Source organism: Oryzias latipes, chromosome 11 (assembly GCF_053564925.1).
Source record: "Oryzias latipes strain Hd-rR chromosome 11, Olatipes_Hd-rR_3.1".
NCBI lineage: Eukaryota > Metazoa > Chordata > Actinopteri > Beloniformes > Adrianichthyidae > Oryzias > Oryzias latipes.
The window spans coordinates 3,141,090-3,164,164 of record NC_136247.1 but is presented as its reverse complement, the minus strand read 5'-3'; the positions used below and the strand labels follow the sequence as shown (position 1 = coordinate 3,164,164).

At 41.4% G+C, this 23,075-nt stretch overlaps 1 long non-coding RNA gene across 1 annotated transcript; it reads left to right on the top strand.

The window, feature by feature from the left end:
- The first annotated feature begins 17,693 nt into the window (after positions 1-17,693).
- On the top strand, positions 17,694-20,282 carry LOC110014783 (uncharacterized). The gene is made up of 4 exons (XR_002289780.3): positions 17,694-17,861; positions 18,291-18,390; positions 18,522-18,576; positions 19,064-20,282. It is a non-coding gene; the product is annotated as an uncharacterized LOC110014783 (long non-coding RNA).
- Positions 20,283-23,075: the final 2,793 nt, after the last annotated feature.

The window sequence follows — 23,075 nt, the reverse complement described above, 5'->3', positions numbered from 1 at the left end:
AGAGGCTGAGGACTGACATGATGCCCTCAGAGGGGGGGGGGGGGGGCTCAGCTCACCTTCAGACACCGTCTGAATCCTCCAGTCAGCAAACCCTCTCTGGAGACCTGGAAACAAACGTGAGGAAGCCAGTGGTTTCTGCTGCAGGCGTGAAGCCCCTGAGAGGGGCGGCTCTGCTCAAGTGGAATTTTGAAGTGCAAACCACACGGCAGAGCTTGGTGAAAGTATTTAACCCTTGTGCTATCCTAGGCACTTTAACATTGGGAGTTGGGTCATCTGGACCCACCAAACAGTGCTCTGAACCTCTAAACCCCAGTGGGCGGCCGTGGTGCAGCGGTAAGGCGGTCGACCCATGATCGTAAGATTGCAGGTTCAATTCCCACCTTTCACGCCCATGTGCCGAAGTGTCCTTGGGCAAGACACTGAACTCCACCTTGCCTCTGGTGGGAGGTTGGCACCAGTGACGCCATCAGTGTGTGAATGTGTGTGTGACTGGGTGAATGGGACTGTGACTGTAAAGCGCTTTGGGCCTTTGAAAGAAGGTAGAAAGCGCTACATAAGTATACGCCATTTGACATTTTTTCTTCAATGATTTGTGATCTTCACTGGTGTCCATGGATTACATGAAATCTTTTCACCTTTATCCACTTTTGTCATGGTAGGGAGAACACGTCAATGGAAGGGGGGGGTCATCTAAGATGGCACAAGGGTAAAGGACACTTTGTCTGAAATAGGGTTTGAGTGCAGTTTAGAGCACAGGACTCTGGTGTGATTCTCAGCTCAACAGAAACAGACAACGTCTTCCCTTCATCTTCATCAGTCACCCTTTTTTGAGTTATGGTCACATGATTGAACGATGAATCATAGGTGATAAGAAAGGTTGGTGAGTGGATGTCCTAAAGGTGTAAATCTGAAACCCCTTTAGTGTTTATTAGACAGAAAGCATCTTAAATCCTCAAGAGGAAACCATAACCCAGAATAACTCACCCACCAGACATCAGAGGCATGTCTCACTCCAACATTTGTCTGCAGATTAAGTTTTGCTGCAGTGAGTCTCATCCAGGTCAAATCTATGGCCTCTAGTGTGACACTGAAGCACAGCAAACTCCTGTTGAAAGCTCCACCCCCCTTCACCTGAGCGTCTAAGACAATGACAGACACAGGGGTCACAACTGTCAAGGCGATCATTGACCTCTTGCTTTTTTAGACAATTCTAAAAAAATAAAAACTCCTCAAACGCGCCTGTGTGAAGTTTAGACATAAAAAGACGGATCAGATCAGACGGTCTGAACAGCATCTCCAGCATTGGAAGCCATCTACATGAAGCGCCCACAACAGACACGGACGTTTCAGACTCTCCATCACTTTTCTTCACTCCTGTCAGTATCGGTCTGTGATCACACATTGAGCATTTCTTGTACACTGATTAGATTAGAGGAAAAAGTTTGGTGGTTTGAATCACACAAAAAGCAAAAAAACAAATTTTACATCAGAGAAGAAATTCCCCATAATCCCTCATACTGTTTAGAAAATGGACCACAAATGTCAAATTCCATCATGGAGATCCCTAAAAAAAAATCACACTTTTTCTGACAGGACTGAGCTGAACTCCTTCTAATTTCAGTCCGTACAGCTGAAGAATGAAGGAAGTGGTGCTGAAGTTTTCCTCATAAAGCTGCTTTTACAGCAGTGGCATTTCTCCATCCAGCCTCATGCAGTTAGCAAGCAATTCCCAGGAAACGCTGAGGATTTCTATTTGTAGGACGTGTGGAGAGTCAGGAGGGTTTCACCATGGAGAGCTTTATTTGTTTTTCTGCAACGCTATAACGCCTTCAGTTCCACAGGAACTGCACCCGCTCAGGCACTCCTGAGTTTAAAAACAAAGCTTGGAGACAATCTTTGCAGAAAGAGCTTTCTGCCGCTCTGGAGAAACTATGTCCTAGAAAACATTTCAGGCTAAAAACTGCATAAAAACACTGAGAACACTGTAACAATACATCAAAAGATGATCGGAGTGGGGCTTTAAAGCTTTTTTATAAAGCTACTCTTCAGTTCATACCAGACTTCTTACCTTCACACTGTATGTCCAGTTATATTCCATACCCACATTCATCTCTACTCATGAGTGTGGAGTTATTGACTGAGCAGCACTGAATATATGATGACTCTGTGTTTCCCTACCCATAATCCACAGCACTTCCCCTTTAACCCCACTGGTTAGGCCAAACCACACAGATTTGAGGGAAGCAATGGATTATCTGCAAAGAATTCAAACAATTAGTTTTGTGAGTGGACATTCTGGAGAGTTCTGTTGTTTGGTCCACAGGAGCAGAATGAGTGGAAATCCTGACAAAGTTCTGATTGAAACAATGGAAATTCTGGCTAATTGGTTTCACAAAACTGAATAACATCTAGCTAGCTGCACTGATTACTTACCCTATGAACCAAATCGGGTCTGAAGAATCACCCCACGTGGTTCTGGAATACAAATAGTTGTTGCAGATAATAGTGGACAGAAACAGTTTTCATTCTGTTTCAAGTTTCTCGAGGTGTTTCTGGGAAGACTTACTGATCAAGCAGAGTTCATTGGTTTCCTCTGAAGGACTCCTGTGGGATGATTCTTTCCACCTTGTGTCTGCTCTGAAGTTTTTGGTGGCAACAATCAAGTTCTAGAGACATTTATTGATTGGTAAGAACCAGTCTTGGTCTCATGATCCACCGGCCTACCTGAGATCCTGCTTTCAACTTACTGCTATCAGGTGAGTTCGGTCAGTAACGACGTGGAATCTGGTTCAGGTAATCATCAAAGTGACGGAAAACTAGCAGGATGCTGGATCTCAAAGGCCAGAAAAGATCCGAGCATCTTCTGCTGCTGGAGCAAAAGTCAGTGTCAGCCCCACAGTGGGGTGAACATTGAAACAATTACACCAAATCGCCTCAAAAGGAGAAAATGTGAGTTAAGAGAAGGAGCGGCTCCAGATTTCCATGCAGAAACAAATGCAGAAACAGACATAATCATTTAAAAACACGAAAGATGCCTTTCTGTCGATGCGTCCCCCATCGCTCAGAAGCTGACCTCTGACTGTGATTTTAGAACAATGAGGAACTGCATCTGCTGAGTCACTTTCCAATGAGGTTTTTGTGGGCGGAGTCTAAAAACAAAGGGATAATTGTTTTAAAAAGGCTCTCTGGATTGAAATTCTTCTTCCTGAAAAGCGTTCTGTCGTTTTCAGCTCGGATCTTCCTGCTGCTGGAGCTTAAGCCACATCTGCACATCTGTTCATCGGCTGAACAGCCCCATTCTCCCCATGAGCTGTGAATTTTCCAATAGCCAGGATGAATACGGACCTTCTAAAAGGTCATACTGTTATCCGGTGTGGGGCTCCACGAGGAGCTCCCCTCCATCAATATTAATATGCAGGCACCGGAAGGGGCCCCCGAATGTGACTGGAGCAGGAGAACCGGCCCCAAAAATGCTTGGAACTTCTTGGACCTGCCGACTGTCAGCTTTTAGAGTTTTTCATCCCTCAGTCTAAGTATCTAATACTTTAACATTTCTCTGAAATGAGTAATTACTACCTGCCCCCCCACCACAGAAGGACTGGATTATAAGATTAGTTTGTTTGGCCAGGTAGATTATGCAACCAGATTACATAATAGCAGAGATGGTCTTGACTTAAACAGCTTAATCACATCTGGCCGAGCGATGAATTCCGCTGCTGCCAAACCACAGATTTACAGGCTGATAAACAGCCGTGAGGAGCTGCAGCAGTCTGATGTTGGAGCAAGAAAAGTCAGCGCAGAAAGTCAGTGTTTGTGAAAGTCCAAACTGAGACGCTGCTCACAAGCTCAGAGGAAAACTTCTCATCAAAGGCAGTTTGCTCATCGTGACATTGACAGAATTTGCAGCAAATTTGAATCAAGTCAAACCTAAACACCTTCTCGTCTGCCTTACCCTGCCTTCCTTGTTAAAGGAGCAGTGTTCACAGCAGGTGCTGACATCAGGCGGCAGAAGATGGATGAACCATTGAGTAGTGTCTCAGCAGATAACCTGCCTCTAGTGGAGAAGGACAGGCCTCCTTTTAGTTTAATCAACATTAGGAATCCTCCTGTGTTGAGAGCTAACTCCCATCTTAACTCAAGATGAGCTCCAGACTCACGTTTGTTCGGCTGCAGGTGAGAAAAGTGATGGGTTTTCATCACCTGCAGGGTCTGTGGAGACTGTCATTCATTCGGGATGCTCCAATTCTAATAGACACAGCCTTGTTGGGACCAACCACTCACTACTCCATTCATCTGGATCATCCAGGGTTACATGGCCCTCATCAGTTTCTGCTTGGGAGTTTTATTTAGGTGTGGGCGAATAGAAGGTTTATGTAGAACTGCAAGCCTCTGGAGGATCCTACACCTTGATGTTGGTGGGACTTCAGATACACCAGCAGCTTCAAATATGTGCTTGCTGCTTTGTGATGGTGTTTTAGCAGTTGCTCTCTTAATCCAATGTATTTATCTGGCAGAATTTTTCTTGATTCTGCCTTTATCTGTGTGCTCTGAATCAGCAACAAATGTCTTAATAGTATGACGATCAAGCTTAGGTTTTTCTGAAATATCCAAAGTTTTCATCCCTTGTCCAAGGCGATTTTTCTTTTCCTTTTTGCTTAAAAATGTTGGTCTGCTTAATAATGTGGAACGTCCTTCTTTAGTAGTTTTTTCTTTAACTCTCCTGGCAAACTAATTATCACAGGTGCCTGAGATTTATGTCAGTGATCCAAAGAACCTCAAGACACAATATCATTCAAGAGTTTAACTGAAAATTTTTTTTTTCATTTTTTGACACTTTAAATATAATTTGCATTAACATTTGGAACACACTGTATGCAGACGACGCGGTTCTCTTTGTTCATGGTTGCACAAGGACACTGTTGCTGCTAAACTCACTAAAGATAATGTAATGTTTGACTACTTGGTTGTAGAAGTCTACAGTTAACATCTCTACAAACTGTAGGTATGCAGATCACTAAAATAAACAAAATATGACCCAATCCCAACATACCTTAATGAAAAAGGGTACAAAGTGTCAGTCAACATGCATCTCTTGTGTTAATAACAGGCTCACAGCTTTCTTTTAAGGTCCATATTGACAAACTGTGTAAAAAAGATCAACTTCAACCTTACACATTTTCATTCAATTCAAAATTAAATGTCACCTGAAGCTGCAAAAATGTATTTAGTCACTTTAACTATTGTATAATCAACCATTGTATAACCAGATGGTCTCAGGCTGCTCAGACTAAAAAACAAACAAAAAAACACTCGAAGTCTTCTACAAACAAGCAATTCAAGTTATAGACAAAAAAACAGGACACTATCATCACAGTATAATTTTTTAATAGATTTTTATTGTAATTTCACATAATATACAACAGTGTATTTAAGAGATGTATGATACATTTACAAGGAAAACAAAGAAGAAAAAGACGAAAGGAAAAAAGCAGAAGAGTCACCCAGTAAGAGCATTAAGTGAACTAAAGAGAAGTTAAAGTCCTACCACTCAACAGCAATAAGGGAAAGACTTGTAACGCCCTAAGTTGTCTCTTGTAAACTGAAAAGATAGACTTCCCTTTCAAATGGAAATCCTCTATTGTATTTAGCAGCTTGTATGAAAGGTTTTCCAATGAAGCCATCTTGCTGAAACGGTTGTGCCATAGCAGAATTGGTGGGGCTGAACTGCACTTCCAGTGAGTAACAAAATGTTTTTTGACCTAATTTCAACGCAACCCTTTCAGCTTCATGTAGGGGGGAGATCATCAAGAGGAGAGGTCGCCTAAAATAAAGAGGCTCTAAGAGAAGGGTGTATTGTGCTTCATAATCTGTATAATTTAGCGGTGAATTACTTTCCTGAATCGATGAATTTTAGGACAGCTCCTAAGTGTGTGTGATTGTGCCTATTGTGTAATTAAAAAAAAACAAAAATTGTATTTAAAACCAGAACAGTCTTCATACATTTGCAAACATAAAATCGATTTATAAAGTACTGAATCAACCGGCTCCAGATCCTCATGTTACTCGAGGTTCTGTCAGAGGTCACGGTTCGAATCCTCTGTGCAGGAGCACTTTCAGTAAATCGGTCTCAGTAAGGAGTACGAGTGTGTGGAACTCACAACCTGACCAGATACAACACAGTCAAAAAAAGAAAAGAAACTTTGGCTTATAAGATAATACTAAGATTAGACTTTAAATTGGACCGTCCCCTTTTACCTAAATGATTAAACTCACCCATTTCTATTCATCTTTTACAGCCTTTTTGAATGCTAAAGTTATCAAAAACCTGTCCTTAGAGCCCTTTTGTTTTAATTGTGATTCTGTTAAAATCACTTTACAAATAAATTTGGAAAATGTTGTATACTGTGATTTATTTTTCTAGAAGGGCCAAAGAGCTTTAGAGTAACAGTTCCACTAAACATTAAGCAAACACATTCACACACTGATGGCAGCTCTGATGCTGAATGCTCGCACTAAACTATAACCACCAGGAGCAATGTGGGGTTCAGAACCTTGCCCATGGACACTTTGACACATTGGCAGGCAAGGTGGGAACTGAACCTGCGACCTTCTGATCTGAGGTTGACCGCTCTACCTCTGCATCACAGCCGACCCCACTAACAAATAAAGTTGAGTAATGCAGTGAGAAGACGGTAGGCGACACAACATAACAAAGAAAATGACGTTTAGAGAAGATGTTGATCCAAAGCGGTGAACGGAATGATTCAGCTGAAACTGACAATGTGGGAATGTGAAGCAACATGAAGACTTTCAGAAGGTTGTTTTCTGAGTCAGGTCCTCCTGATGAAATCACACCAAACCTTTCCTCCAACCCTAGCTCTGTGCTTTCTTAGCGTTTTTGTCTGACCAGCTGCAGTTTCTTTCCTTTTAAGTGTGTCTGCATTGGGGTGATCCTGAGCATTCCAATGTTTTCCAAAACACTCTTCTCTGGAACAAACCCTTCGGATTGAGGTCATGTTTGGGATGAACCTGTTCAGGATAAGTGAGATATGTTTTTGCATTTTTTTTATCTGTTCTCACATGTTACAGTTTTTCTCAGTCGCTTTAGTACAATTCTCAGATCAGAATTGAAGTTTGCAAATACGTGTGTGCATTTCTCAAAACAATTTGTACAAACAGCAAAACACTATGGATTTCTTGCAAAAGCCTGTAACTTGCTCAAACTCTTTAGTTCATCTCTCCAAACTAAGTCTTTATGTCATTGAACATGTCAGTGCCATCAGAATGTCAAGTCCTTGTGTCATTGTCTACGAACAAGACAGTCAAATGACTTAGTCATGTTGTCAATATAACTGTGTACTTTAGAGGGAGGTTCTGATGGAAACTATGGCTAAAGTTTGGATGACAATTATTGTAAAATGGAAGTTACACCTTTTTTTTTGATTGCAAGAGACTGGACAAGATTCACATTTACACTTTTATTGTTCATATTGTAATTTGTTGACAGACCATGTCATACCAACATAGAAAAAACCCACTGCAAACAGTAACACAAAGGGAAAAAAAAGATAGGACAATATTCTGTCCAACAGTACAGGCAGTGCAGTAGGAATTGGTGTGGTCTTCCTACACCTCTTGTCGTTCCTGTATGTTAGGCCACAAATTCTCATCCACATCACAGCGAATATCCTCTCTTGCAACGCAGCGAAATATGTTTGTCACATTATGACAACTTTGTAAACCATTTTGCAGTTAATGACTTATACGATGAACTAATGACTAGGTGTTTTGAGGAGTAAGACTATTGCACAGTGAACTATAGAATATATTTTGATCAACAAGACATAAACAATTGATAATGTAGCAAAGAGCAGAGATTTGTACATAATCATTTGCATGGATGAACCAAAGCAATTGCAACTTGTTCAAAGAAGTGAGAAACTGCTTATATGATGTGCACAAGTGACATCATGTTGTGAATATTGAACAAATAGTTTGGGGAGTTTCATTCTGATCTGAGAATTGTACTAAAGCGACTGAGAAAAACTGTAAAACCTTTTTGAAAATAACAGTGAGCACTCGAAGACCAAAGGTCATCTCCCAAATTTCTGAAGATTTTTTCACAACCCGACAGTGTAAATAAAGTAATTCCAGCTTCCTGCTTTGTGTGGTTGTCATGGAGACTTTCAGGGACTAAAACGTGTGTTTTTATTTCAACATCACCCACATTTGGTGGATCTTTGATGTTGGTTCCTTTCCAGGACATCGATTCTCCAGTTTCATGTTAGAGCATCTGTGACTTTAAGCTCCCTGGTCATAAAAAAACCAGATCAAACAGGATAAAGATCATTGAAAGAAAATCCCCTTTGAAGCATTAACAGGTTGAGTTTTTTTAAAAGATGAAGACTTTGGTTTCATGCGACAGGAAACGGAGAATGTCTGACTTCCAACATCAGATCCTCGCTCAGTGTTGTCCATGTTTTTTATGTGTGCTGCCATGGTTTCAAAGCCCCTCAGACTCTGTTCTTTATAACCCACCTCCTGTTTTGTCTGTAATGCCTTCCTGCACTGTGACCCTAAACTGTCTTCAAAAAGCGATTTAAACGGTGTCAGCTAAGTTCATCTCCAGCTGCCCCCCAGCACACTCATGCTTTCTCTTTTTTTCCATCATTCTCAGAGCGATCAAATATTTGCCCTGCATGGGTCTGTTTATCTTCTGGAGTGTGTTTTCAGGAGCGGTCAGACTCAACACTGAAGTCTTAGACGTCCCAGTGTTTGGCTTAGCAGCTGGGGACGGAGACCGGCCATTCTCCCGAACACAGGGCTCTGCCTTTTGCTGGATCAACCGGTGAGCCCTTCGCACACTATGGCCATTCACTGGCCGGGCACACAGGACACACTGTGAACCGTCTGCAAGCCAGCGGTGTTTGCCAAGAGTGAGTCCCAGTTCCTCTTTGGGAGCAAAGGTGGTGTTTGGTCTTTTACTTTGAAAGGTGGCTAAAGTCCGGTGCGGGGGTTCACTGGGCGCATGAGCAGACCTGCTTCCTCTTTTCTGCAGGTTTCCTGCAGCCAGAGGAATCCTAAGGAGAGCCACACTGGAATTTCCTGACACAGAGCCACATACCTCCAGGCTGATTCAAGTTGTTAAAACGCAGGCAGCTATAAAGAGTTCAGACATGAAAAATCCAACTTAAACCCAAAAACTTTTGGAGTTTGAACCACACAAAGACCTGATACAGGCTGATCATTATTATTTCTGTTTTTGCCATTTCAGAAATCTGTGACACACTTCTGCTTAAATAATTTTCCCAAAAGGTTTCCAGCAGGGTTTGGCACCTTTGCACCTGCTCATGCCTGCATGAATCCCTGCTTCATAAGTGTTGTGTGCTCGCATTTGTTAGCTTCTGCAAACAAGCACGATCTTTTAAAACGGTCTCTTCAGGTGTACAATCATGACTGTCAAAGTGTGTCAACCCTCGCAGACTGAAAAATTCAAGAGATGAAGGCTTCAAGGGGCCACATGGAGATGCAGGTACAAATTAAAAAAAAGTTTATTCAACTTTACAGCGATATGGGGTTATCAGCTTTTTTAGGGAGATGAGTTCTTAAAAAGAATAAAATGTATGCCAGAAGAACACTTGAACCGGTTTCAGGAGGATGTTCTCAGCTTCTTGGGAAATTCTGCTCTCAATGTGTTGACTCAAACCAGAGGACATCCTGGAGTAATTTTCCCCACGTCTGTGACTCTGAATGCCTTTATTGATATTTTAGAAGTTTTTTTTTAATCTAAAAAGTAACAGGCATTCATCACTAGCTTGAATGAGAACTCACAGCATCAGTTCAGTCATGAAAGGAGAATGTTGGACCCAGAATTCAGAAGACCAGGCTCATGGCAGACTAAACTTAAAGATGACAAAACCTGAAACAAACGAGAACCAAGAGGGATAACAAAAGATCTGACACAGACTAACTGAAAACTATTGACTAAAACACGCTGAAAACTTATTACCCACAGCACAAAACAACTGTGCATGTTCACAAAGGAAACCATATCATAGATAGATAGATAGATAGATAGATAGATAGATAGATAGATAGATAGAGATAGAGAGAGATAGATAGATAGATAGATAGATAGATAGATAGATAGAGATAGAGAGAGAGAGAGATAGAGAGAGAGAGAGAGAGAGATAGATAGAGAGAGAGAGAGAGAGAGAGAGAGAGAGAGAGAGAGAGAGATAGATAGATAGATAGAGAGAGAGAGAGAGAGAGAGAGAGAGAGAGATAGATAGATAGATAGAAAGATAGATAGATAGATAGATAGATAGATAGATAGATAGATAGATAGATAGATAGATAGATAGATAGATAGATAGATAGATAGATAGATAGATAGATAGATAGATAGATAGATAGATAGATAGATAGATAGATAGATAGATAGATAGATAGATAGATAGATAGACATTGATCCCTTCAGAGGTGCTTGAACTTAGTTCAGGGGTGTGGGGTTTAGCCTTTTTCTTCCAGTTTGAGCTGTTCCTCCAGTAAACATCGCTGTAGATAAAGATTTTAATGACATTTGACTGCATTTTCCTTCATAGGATAAAACAGATCGGCAGACTAATGATCTCAGTCCATCACAGGGAATAACAGCCAGACAATCTTCTTTCAGGTTACTGCAACAAATGAGTAGAGAGCTTCAGGATCGCTATTCTTCGTCTTGTCTTTAAAATGAGAGAACAGATTGGAACAGCTTCATCAGTTTATACATGTGGTCTGCGTCTATGCAGACCTATATTTTTGTCCAATCGATTTTTGTCTTAAGTATATGTGAGAAGAAATATAGTTTTGGCTTGGTGTGATTATGGCTGACTGTGTATTACTCCAGTTGAATCAGTTTACACCTCTGTTTTAGTTATGGCCAACCAAAGAGCAAAATGAAAGGAAAGGGAACATAAACACTCTTGACTCACGCCTTTGGTTTACCACTTCATTCATGACCTCCACACCCAGGCTGCCAGCTCCCATCCATCTTCCCTCCCGTTCAGAGCTTGACCTTCCAGCAGGGTGCCCACATCACAGCTAGAGTCCCAGTCCCCTTCTGTCAGATTTAGGCAGCCTTTGTTTTTTAACCCTAGTTCTATCTTAGATGACCCCACCCTTACTTTGGCGTGTTCTCCCTACCATGACAAAAGTGGATAAAGATTTCATGTAATCCATGGACACCAGTGAAGATCACAAATCATTGAAGAAAAAAGGTTCAGAGCACTGTCTAGTGGGTCTAGATGACCCAACTCCCAACGTTAAAGTGCCTAGGATAGCACAAGGGCTACAGACGACTTTAATTAGTTCTGTTGTGAATTCTGCAGTGCATGGAGAAGGGGGACGAACTCAATCCAGAAAGTTGCTGTACTGTTAATATTACCATTCTATCTTCCCCCAATCACTGTAACAGACTGGTGACCTGTCCAGGGTGTCCCCTACCTTCGCCCGCAAGTGGTTGGGATTGGCTCCAACAGCCCCGTGACCCCAAAAGGGATAAAACCGATTAGAAGATGAATGAATGAATCTTCCGCCATTGGCTAACGATCCACGAAGTTTTAGCTCATGCAGAATACAGAGCGACAAACACGTTATTGTATCTACACCAATGCAGTATAATGACAAAAATAAGTCTATACCTTATTTAGAGGCTTTGGACTGGCAAATGTGTTACCCATGACTTTGTGACTTGATTTTGACTTAAGGCCAAAGACTTGAAACTCGGTCTTCCAAAGTCAAATCAGTTGGCAATTTTTCGCGATACGGCCGCCATGCTGGAACCAGAAATCTTCAGTAGGCAGGGATTTGTCCGAGTCTGTCTGTGTCAACATTTCTTTAACAACCCCCTTGCCAATCGGGAGTGGGCTTGATGGAAGTCTACATCCCCACCACTTTGGCTCAAGAGAAAGTGCCAATCAAACTCTTCAAACGTTCAACATGAGACCACCGAAATTGATTGAGGCTTCTGATCAGTTAATAACTTAAATTTTGATTTGATTTGAAATAGTTTATTTCAAGCAATCAAATAAGAATAGTACACAAAAACATTACAATCATCAGTTATACATATATACAATGACGTATCAAACTTGGGATAATTAGACATAAATATTGCTTAAAATGGAGTGGAAGGAAGCGAATTTGTATAATCCCCCCCTGTTCTGTAGTAACCATTTCATTACATGATTTATCATTATCCGGTTCATAACTTTATCAGACAGAATTAAGAATCCCTAGGTATCAATGAGAAAATCAACTTTTAAGTCACTTGAAGATAGTTGCATAGCTGCCGTGAGCCACACGCGTCCGTGCTGTAACCCGGACCGGAAAACATTTAACGAAAATAATTTTCAATAAAGAAAAAAATTTATTAAGAAAAAATGAGGATCATCAAGAAAATGTTAAAAAAATAGTCCCCTCCGCCCCCTACTTCTGATTGGTTCGACACACCCAATCCAGTTAAACAGTAAAGGCCAACACACAGACTTCCTGATTGAGATACATTTAAAAAGAAAAGTAAAGGGAGTCAGATAATGTAGCCTTTTACACAAGTCAGTTCACACTAATGTGAACAGAAAAACAAGAATGATAGACTGGGTTTCACTTCTGAGCTTAAACTGGAGCTCTACATCATATTTCTTGCAGGGATCTTCATAAAATGAGTTGTATTTTTTAAAATATAAACAGTACAGACCAAAGGTTTGGACACACCTTCCCATTCATTTGAATGAGAAGGTGTGTCCAAACTTTTGGTCTGTACTGTATGTGTGATCAAAACTGTGTTTAAACAGTGGCGGGGTCTAAATGTTTTTTTTTTCTTGAGCGCCGAGTTCAAACAATTGTTACGCTTATTTGACCTTTTTTAACCACGCAGTGTTACACCATAGAGCTGAAAAAGTGGCTTTAAATACAGAGGCAATATTTTATTTTTGTAAAATTGTCTTTGGCTGGTTGACACCTTTGCTTTAACAAACAGTAAAAACTGGACCCACAACACATTTTAGATCAAAAAGAGGTTTTGTAGCTAGACAGAAAGTACGGATGGTTGCTTAGCACGTGTTCAGAAGCAATCTTCTTGATTCCTCTAAGTCCAAATGCTGGTTACAGCTAAACAAGTTTTAAATCAGTTTTTTCTTATTCGGATATTTTGGCGCGTAAATAAAGGTTTGTCAGACAATGTCTGTTTACTTTGGGAAAGCAAAATGTTTTCTACACCGTATCCCAATCTGCTCTGCAGAGGCAGCCGGTGCTTGGCAGGAAGTCAACCAGTGGGTTGGGAGGCGGCTGGCGACTTCTACAGCTGTGGACGAAAACTGTCTTTTTATAGCGCAGTGGCCAGGCGGGGTCATCGGGTGTGAGTGGCTCACAGCACTTACAGCGTGGGAGAGCTGCTCTCATTCAGACAGCGGGACACTCAGAGAGACGGGCATGATGGGAAACACAGTCAGGATCCGTCACAACAGAAGATGAAAATGCTAATACACCAAACTCTTTAATTTGTGATCCTGGACGGGTGTCATGAGGCAAACACAGGAGGTTTGCTGAAGCCAACCCAGGAAATGGATCGAGACAAAAAGACTCCAATCTGCCAAGAAATGACGGGCCAGGCCACTCCCCCATCTCAGCCTCAGGAAATAACCTGGTCCAAATCCAGGATTTTAATCTCCCAGCTCCTCTGCTCATCACATGTGCACAATTGCATGCGCCCGCCATTCTCAGATGTAACCGCTTTGATTCAAAGCGGAGGAGAGTCTGTGCCAATACAAACAAGCAGAGAGAGCGGAGTCTGTCCTGAAGCACACAAAGACACCGGTCCGTCCGTCACATCAGAGATTTCTCACTGCTCAGCAGCTGCACAAGGACCCAAACACCAGGCAGGCCTTGTCCTCCAAAAAATGAGACAGACTAGTGATCTCCCTGCTTTTTAGTTCAGTCAATTTTCTCTTCGGATAAACACATTTGGATGCATACAAGAATGGGTTAGGCTATTTGTTTGAGTAAATGTGCTGTGAGGGTTTGGTGTAAACTGCAATTTCAGCAGCCTGAAATGTAAAGCTTTTTCCATTATTTGTTGTTGTTTTCTATAAAATCTGGTACTTTGTTTTTTCTTCAATATAAAGGAAGAAAAAAGTTTTAACCACACACAACTGAAATTTGTCAGCGACTCAAAAGATAGTTATAGTAGTTAACCCCAATCCTTCACAGCAAACTTATGTCTTATAAATGTCTGTGAGCATCAGAGAAAGTTTCGTCTTGACAGATACAGTTCTACAAAATAAATCTGAGGTTTGACGGCCATGAAGACCAGGATTCTCTGAGGGTTTTCATGCATTTCCCTCCCAGCTGTTTGCTCTTGTGGGCCTGAAGTTGCACTGAGCAGTTCAAGTACTTTAAGAATGGAAATGAAGAGAAGCTTCACAGCTAGACTGAAGATGCTCATGAAACTGCAGCAGCCAGCCATGCCCTGGCGTTACCCTCCATGGCTGAAAAAGACCGGACCCCTGGTGGAGTGTGGCCCACAGTATGGGTGCTTTAGTGAACAAACAAGCAGGGCTCTGAGAGCAGCTCCGGGGTTCGAGGCCAGCTCCTGTATCTCAGTTCCCAGGCTTCTCCGCTGTGCCTGGCAGCAGAGAGGTTCAAGGAAACACCGGGACTTTGTGACCCACCGGCAGATCCCGTTTCACGACTCGGTCACTCAGGTGGGAACACAGCATGGAACATACCGCTAACTCCTGCCAGGGGGAGGCTCCAGAGGAGCGGGAGCTGCTGTTTCTCCTTTGTGGAGGGGCACTGAGCTGGAAGCGTCAGTGGAATTTGAGCAGTTGATACTGGCACTTCTCAGACACTTCATAAAGTGCCATTTCCAAATATAGAAAAGCCAAAACCAGAAGCTGATGGATTCAGCACCAAAGTTGAAGGGGAAGTTTCAGTTTAAAGCTTCATACTTCAATGAGGCGTAAATCTTTTCTATTATAAAATAAAACCATTCAACAAATTCACTGAAACAAAACAAAACAGCCCATCCCTTCCTGATTAACGTGCATTATTTCACCATAAAGGAAACATGCACAGTTTTCTGTATTGAACTGCAGAGTATAAAACAGCAGTTTCAAAATGCAGCTTTAAAGAACAACAACCACAGGATGACAGTTCACTTTTTTGGGATTCAACTAAAACTTTTAAACATTTCAAAAGACATGTTGCATTCACTGACATGCTCAGAAGACCTCATTAAAAATGCTAACAATCTCCAGGTCCTGCTGTTTCCTTAATGATCAGGTGTAAGGCAGCTTGGATAACTGGGTTGTTAATAGGATCAAGGTTCCTGCACCTTTTTCCGCTTTAATGAATTTTATTCCTGTGATCGGTAAAATAGGTCTTCTTCCTCAGAGGTGCAATCAAAAATCTAAATTCCTGGCGCTGGCTCAGATATTTCAGACCCTGCTCAGCATGACGGGGAGCTTGTTGGTCAAAAAGTTTGTCTGCAAATGCCGGAACAACAGACTGAATGTGAACCAAACTGAAGTTTCACTTGGAGATGCTTGACTGTATGGAAACCAAGAGCCGGAGCTGGCCACTCCAGCTGTCATTCACGATGGAGGAAGGAGACTTGGGCTTCCATCCATCCCTTTTCAGAACCTGCTGAATCCCCCCTGGGGTTGTTGGAGCCTATCCCAGCTCCTGTTGGGCGAAGGTGGGGTAAACCCTTTAGCAGGTTTTCAGTGTGTTTCAGGGAGACCCGGGCATTGAACACATCAAATTAAAAACCACAAAAAGTTTAACTTTTTAATTATCCAAATATTTTGTGTTGAGTTTTAGTGAACCAGGTTTTTTTTCATGCAAATATTTTTTTTCTTGCACTGAACAGGAACTACATGAGTAATTTTATAAAGATATCCTCTAAGTGTTTGACCTTTGAACACCCCAGCTATCACCAGTGACTATTCACTGTAACTCTTTGACTGTTCAGCGTGGTTGTCATAGATTCTGAAGTGCAGAAATTCTCCACCACAGAATCAGCTGGTTTATGTTTATTGCATAAACATCGTACTACTAAGTGCTGAATATCAGCTTGAGGCTGCTTTTATCTGCTTCACAACCCACTGGAGTTATGTAACATATGGAAATATTGCATGAATGGTTAAAGAGCTACTGGAGTCAAAAGATCTTAATGTCAGGGTCAAGGGTTAAAACAGAATACTAAGAACATTTTAATAATTATTTGGGATTTTTTTAAATGACGGATAGCAGTGATCATTTAAGAAGAGGCCTTCAACAGGAAGTACAGGTAAGCCAAGAGGTAACAGGTGAGCCAGAGGATTGTGAACAGTTGAATGAACAGGTGAGCTGATAGATGTGCAAACAGGTGAGTGAAGAGATGAGCTGACGGGTGAGTTGTGTCTGACATTCAGTGGGGCAAATGGAAAAAAAACAGACAAAAAAAACGTTCTTTACTTTCCTCTTGGCTCTTTATTTTTCCTCTAAAACCTTTTGGGAAAGCAGTTGCTGCTTCCACACGGTTGGGCCCAATAAACTTTGGAAAACCAACTGTTTGAAGAAACGATACAATTCACATGCAGAAATGCTTGGAAGGACAAACTTCAACTCTTGGAAGAATAGAAGCAGCAGATGAGTCCTTGTCCAGGAGGCAATTCTGTCCAATCCAATGTTGTAGTTCAGTCTGGCTTAAAGGGCCTTACCATGCAAACTACATTTGTTCAGCTTTAAAGCGTATTATAATGTTCCTTTGTCAAGAACAAAAAAGCCCAAAGTGGTATTTTGATCTATTCATGCAGTTCTGAGTATTACTCTGTACACCCCGCTCTCTGAACACCAGCCCCTCCCAATCCACGAAAAGGAGTGTGTCCTCACATTGTGACATCACAAAGTGGGGCACACAAACTTTTTCCATGTAGCTGGAGGTGATGGGCTAAACACTTTTCTTTTATATTCACAATAAGCACATCCATCTTTGCAAAGGTTTGGATGTTGCAGACATGCTGCCGAGGCTCTAAGTTGACACCATGAACTGGGCGGCACCCACAAGGAGCGAAAGGTGAGATCAGAGATCCAGTCTTTTTTTTAAAAAATCTTTCTTTTGTGTGTCAAAGGTCATCATAAATATGGATGTTGTTTACTATAAAAGGCTTAAGAAATAAAAGGACACGGGCCCTGCCTCTGCTGTGGTCATGCTGACACTTTTAAATGGTCTGGGTGCTCTTACATCTGTGAGGACCATGTGCTGAGGCGGCAAACTCCCAGCAGGCACAGCGCAGCAACCCCCCCCCCCACCCCCACATCTGTTTGGAGAGATTTTTGTCAGTGTGCATTTTCTTGGGGCCTCCCCTGAGTTCCCAGCAATCACCAGGGGGTACATACTATAATGGCTGAATTTATGTGCAACACCTTCCTTTAAGGTCTGAGGTGGTTCCAGAGAGCTACCCGCGGTGCTCTGAGCTCCCTCCTGAAGCCTGGAGGGGCTGCAGCAGAGCGGCTGGAGACCAGCAGGAGGGGACACCCAGACGTTATTCCAGCTGCATGTCATCTGTCCTCTTCATTCATCCCCTTCAAAGTGTTCATAGATGCTGGGACCCCGAGTCAGGACAAGGAGCAGCTCTCCTGAGGTGGAAGTGAAAGTGGCAATTAGCCAGAGCCTTTGAGAAAAGCTGCTCGTTAGGCCTGATATCTGCAGCCTTATTTAAAGAGAGTGGTGCGAGCCTGTGCTGCATGCTGGGATGTGCTTGGCAGGTGGACGCTTTAAATGAAAGGTCTCGTGTTGTTGCCTGTAAAAGCTGCAAGTTGCTACAGATGAAAAGGTGACCAGTTTGTTCCAACTTTCATTGACTCTGCAGGAGCTTTTGGGGATTTTTGTTGGGATTTAATAACCCGTCTTCAGAGTGGCACAGGATTATTAACACTACAGTCTGTTTGCTGGAAGGATTTACAAGCCTTTTTTTCATTAAGCACAGGCTTCTGTAAACTCCACACTGTGACCTGTGTACTGGAATTCTCCACATTAACATAGAGTCTGAAGCGATTGGAGCAATCCTGCAGCTTTTAATCTGTGCAGCTTTCAGAGTCCCTGTTTGCTCTGGAAAATAATTCCTGCTTTCAGCACTTGAACTAACCACAGTGTTTAAACTGGCTGTTACATCATAGACAGAGTAGCACATTGTTTTGATGGTGTCTAACTGAAGGGAAACCCTGAAAGCAGAAAATGACTCAAAAACTTGATATGTTTGCAGGAAATCCTCCTTGTCTATCCATGCCAGATCCTGATAGATCTCCTTTCATTTGTCCACAACGATCCAGGCCTGAAGGCTGATGCTCTCCCCCCACATGCAGGTGGCAGTATACCCTCTTCTCATTGGTTTACCATTCACTGATGAATAAGAACACAAGGGTTTGGGGACCATTAGACAAAAGGTCTTTGGAGCTGAAATTGTGTTTTGGGTTTTCCACTGGTCTGTTTTCAGTTGGTTGCAGTAGTTTGACGTTGTGGTTTGATGCAGAGATGATTTTACATGGAGGGTAAGTAACTGAACCCAAATCTTTGGAGAACCGCGCCCCAGCATGCTTCACCATCACAGCAGACCCTCATAATTAGAACTGATTTCTACACCACCAAGCCGACTGCAGCACAGTTAAATTATGTCCAAGCTCAGAATGGAACAATCACAGAAGACAAAGACATCAACAGTGCAGAAAAAGACACAAAGATCATTTTATTAATGACCCAAACATCTAACAATTCAGATGAAAAGACCACAAATACCCATGGTTTAGTTCAAAAAACACAATTCAAAGTAAAAACTTGACATAAAAGTAAAGCAAAAAAAGACGTTGAGTAGTCTGTAATCACAAGTGGAGCTTCATAGATAGAAACGTTTCACATGAATTCATTTGTCCAACATTCTAACAGAATATGAAAGATAAAACTGTTAAGTTTATTTATTTATTTATACTTTCAGTCACTGACATCAACGAATCCATGAGAACATTTTCTTTTATTGCACAGCCCAGAAAAGGTTCAGATGGGACTCTGGTTGGAAGCTGAATATTTTACCTGCTGCAGGTTGGAACTCCAGCCGCCATCTGGAGGATGAAGAACCACAGAAGGTTGCTCTTGGCTGTGAGTGAGGCTGCTATGAACTGATGGAGGTTTGAAGCCAAAACTGGGATGCCCTCCTCTGTCAGTTTTCAGGATATGTGGATGGCGTCTGCCGGTCATCCAGCTGCCCGTTTTCCACCCTCCTTCTGAGCAACACTTTTCCTGTCAAAGAAACCGCACTCGAACGGCTCACACATGTGGGTCATTAGAGCCCAGAGAGAAGAGCCGCACCATTTTCCAAACCTCTGTGTCCATTTTCACATTTTGTCCTGGAACTCAGCTCCAGAAGGAAACCCCCAGACGAGAACTACTGAAACACAATATCCAGAATCGCATGGAAAGCGTGCGGTTTGGCCAAAACTGTTCCCACTGCAGTAAAACCGATACTCCACTCTGAGGCGGTCCTGCAGGGGTCTTCCACGTCCACACATCGCTTCCTTTTTGATTCATTTTTTTAAGGATCTACACTTTTCCAAAAGTCATCCCAAAAAACCCCCCACAAATTTTATATAAAGTTCAAAAATATTTATTTTGGACAAGTGAACACAAGTGTAGATAACAAAAATAGACAATACAAGACAAAATTATCTTATAAACTCTCACCCCCTCTACCTTAAGTCATGACTTTCCTAAACCCAGTACTTCCATCACCATCAAAGTCCAGTGCCCTACCCAAATGTACATTCAGTTACAGCTGCACATGTAATTCTCATTTCCAAAAGCACCCAAATGAATAAAACAATCTCATTTTATAACCAAGCACATTTACGAATGCTGATGTTCTGTATTGTTTTGTATTTGTACAAATTTATCAATGATCATATTTCTGTATTTATACTTAAACTCGTTTATGTTTGGACATCGTTTCAAGCATTTACTGGTTCTGTTCCACAGCTTCACTCCAAAAATTGAAACACAAAATCTTTTTTTATTTATACTTGCTTTATGTAAGAGAAATTTATTTTTTCCCCCTAAAATGGTATTTTTCCTCACATTTAGTAAAAAACCTTTGGATATTTTTTTTCTGCCTTAAATATTATTTGAGCTGTACAATACTCTACTAGACCATAAAATGTTAGTAATTGTGATTGTATAAACAATTTGTTTGTGTGCTCAAGGAAACTGACTTTGTGTATGATTCGCATTGCTCTCTTTTGAAGTATTGAAAGTGAACGTAAAGTTGTTTGATAGTTGTTCCTTCAAACCTCTACACAACAAAAAAAATATGGTGAGACCAATGTACAGTACAACGTGGAGTGATTTGTGGTCCAGTAAACATTTTTGCTTTTAATATGTATACCATTTTAGTGACCAAATAACATCCTTTTTGTTTTACTTAAATTTAGTGAAAGTTTAATTACATCAAACCTCATCTTCAGTTTTTTTCCCATCTTAACAATTTCTATAAGTTGCTGCAGATCATCCTCACCACAAAAAAAGTGGGTGTCATCAGCAAATAAAACTAACTGTAATTTATTAGAAACCTTAAATAACTAATTTATATACAAAATAAATAAAATTGGTCCCAGAACTGACCCCTGAGGGACACCACAAACAATGTCCAAACATTGGGAACTGTCATGATGTGTTGAGGCGTGATCAGACCCAAACGCTGGAACCCAGGACGAGACACAAAGATATTAGACGAGTAAGGGTTTATTTTTAGGAAGATGCAAGAGTCCGTGACGTCGTCACCAGAGATACGGCGAGGCGAGGATGTAAGTTAAGTCTTTCTTTGTTGATGAAACTGAGTGGCGTAGGTGGGAGTCATAGTTTGGCAGAGTAGTGGCTGGGCTGGAGTCGTGGCTACCCCGCGACCTGTCCTTTAGCGGGGGGTTCTGCAGTTTAAACATAACTGACATTGTTCGACAATATTATCCGTATTACCACAGCAGAAGTAAGCCCGCTCATCCCTTCTTTTTTGACGTTCCTCTGGAGTAAGTTTGGAGTGTCCGATTTGCATGGGTTCCTCCAAGACTTCCCAAGAGGTTTCCTGTTTGGATGTAGAAGGAGGAGTGTTGGGGAAAGAAGCAATGAAATTGTAGTTGTTTGATGGCTTGGGTATGGTGTAGATCTTTTCCGATTGTCTTTCCTTTAACTGTGCGTCCGAACGAAGAGCTGCAGACACCAACTCCTTGAATGTTTGAGCTTCGGGTTGGGAGCAGAGATGATCCTTTATAGTTTCATTGAGTGACTGGTTGGAGATTCCCTTGAGAGAAATATCTGGCCATCCGGCTTCTACAGCCAGAATGCGGAAATCTACGACATGGTCACTCACTGAGCGATTACGTCGCTTAAGGCTGAGTATTTTCCATGTGGCTTCATCCTGACGACGAGGCTGGTCAAAAAAAAAGTCTAAATTCTTCTAGGAATAGGTTGTACGGTAACTGAATTGCATGTTTCGCAAGGAATTAACTATTAGAGCAGGGGTGGCGAAGCGGCTCTCGGCCAATAAGCATGTGGCTCTTTGCGTCTCATTACATTGTGGCGACCTGGGGGTTAACCCCACCCCAGCACCTAAGACTCATGGGAAGTGGGGAATCTTGTGTAAAGTTCCTGACCATGACTGTGGGGGCTGTGAACAGAAGTGACGTCCCTGCTGTTTGGCTGTTTGTGTGTGGGTAAATACATGGGTGTTGATGTTGGTGAGTAGAATACACTATTTGCTCCTCTGCTTACATCTCCCTCTCTGAGACTGTTCCCAGATGTGCTGTGTATGGGGCACGGACAGAAAGGCAATGCAGCCAGTTGATTAGCAGCTGGGCTCGTTACTATGTTTTCTATATTGTGCATCATTTCATAGTTTTTTCCCTCTTAAACCACACTCAAATCTATCAGAGGGTATTAAAAAGAAATAATAATAAAATTAATTTGGCAGTGTGTATGCTTTGATGATGCTCCAGAAACATAGGTCATCATCTACGCGGGTTACGCCCAATGCCGGAAAAAAATAAGTAAACATTTGATGTGCGTGCAGACTGTTACCCTCATGGTCAAAATGGAGAAATTCAGAGTATAGAGATAAACACAGGACGTTTCTGGAAGAATGGGAGGATTCTTACTTTTTTTCTGAATGGAATGGCAAGTCACTATGTTTTTATTATGAGCTTTTGGAAGCAGGAAAATTGTTCATGGCATAAAAACCATTGAACTGGGATTTCTGTCAATGAGTATTTGCACATCTTATCCTGATATTCCTGGATGCAGAATTTGTTTTTTTAATTCAGGTCCCACGTTTCCAAAAAAATCCTTAAATCTTTTAACAGTATCCTTCATTAGATGTATTTCTTTGTCGTCAGTAATTAAATATTTTGGATAAGTGTTTTCCTTGTTACCTTTTCTCAGAATAGTATTAAGGATACCCAATGTTCTTTTGATAGTACTTTAATTTTTCTCTAGAAGTTTTCCATAATATTCCTTCCATGTTCTTATGATCTGCGTTAATTTATTTTTGTATTTTTTACATTAATTTCTGCCTACTTGGTCCTCTTTTTTAATGAGTTTTTTTTAAAGGGTATTACTTTTTACATGCATTTTGCAATCCTTTTGTAATCCATGGACAATGGAAATACTCATTTTTTTCTCGAATTTTGAACTGGACAATGTTTATCATACAACAAACCAAATTTCAGTAAAAATACTCATAAGCTTTATCCCAATTATGTTCAAGTAGCTCAGCTTTAAATGCATTGATGGAGGTTTCGGTTTTGATTCTTCTGTATCCCATTGAAAAATCCAACATAAACACACAAAAACGCATGAAATCTGAATGAAGGCTGCCATTCAACCAGATGACTTTGGCTTCATAGCATCTTTCTAATGAGGCCACCTGGATTAGCAATGAAATGGTTAAAAAAAGACACAGGTTCAGATACATTAAATTAGCTAAAAATTAATATTTTACTGAAATAGTAAACTT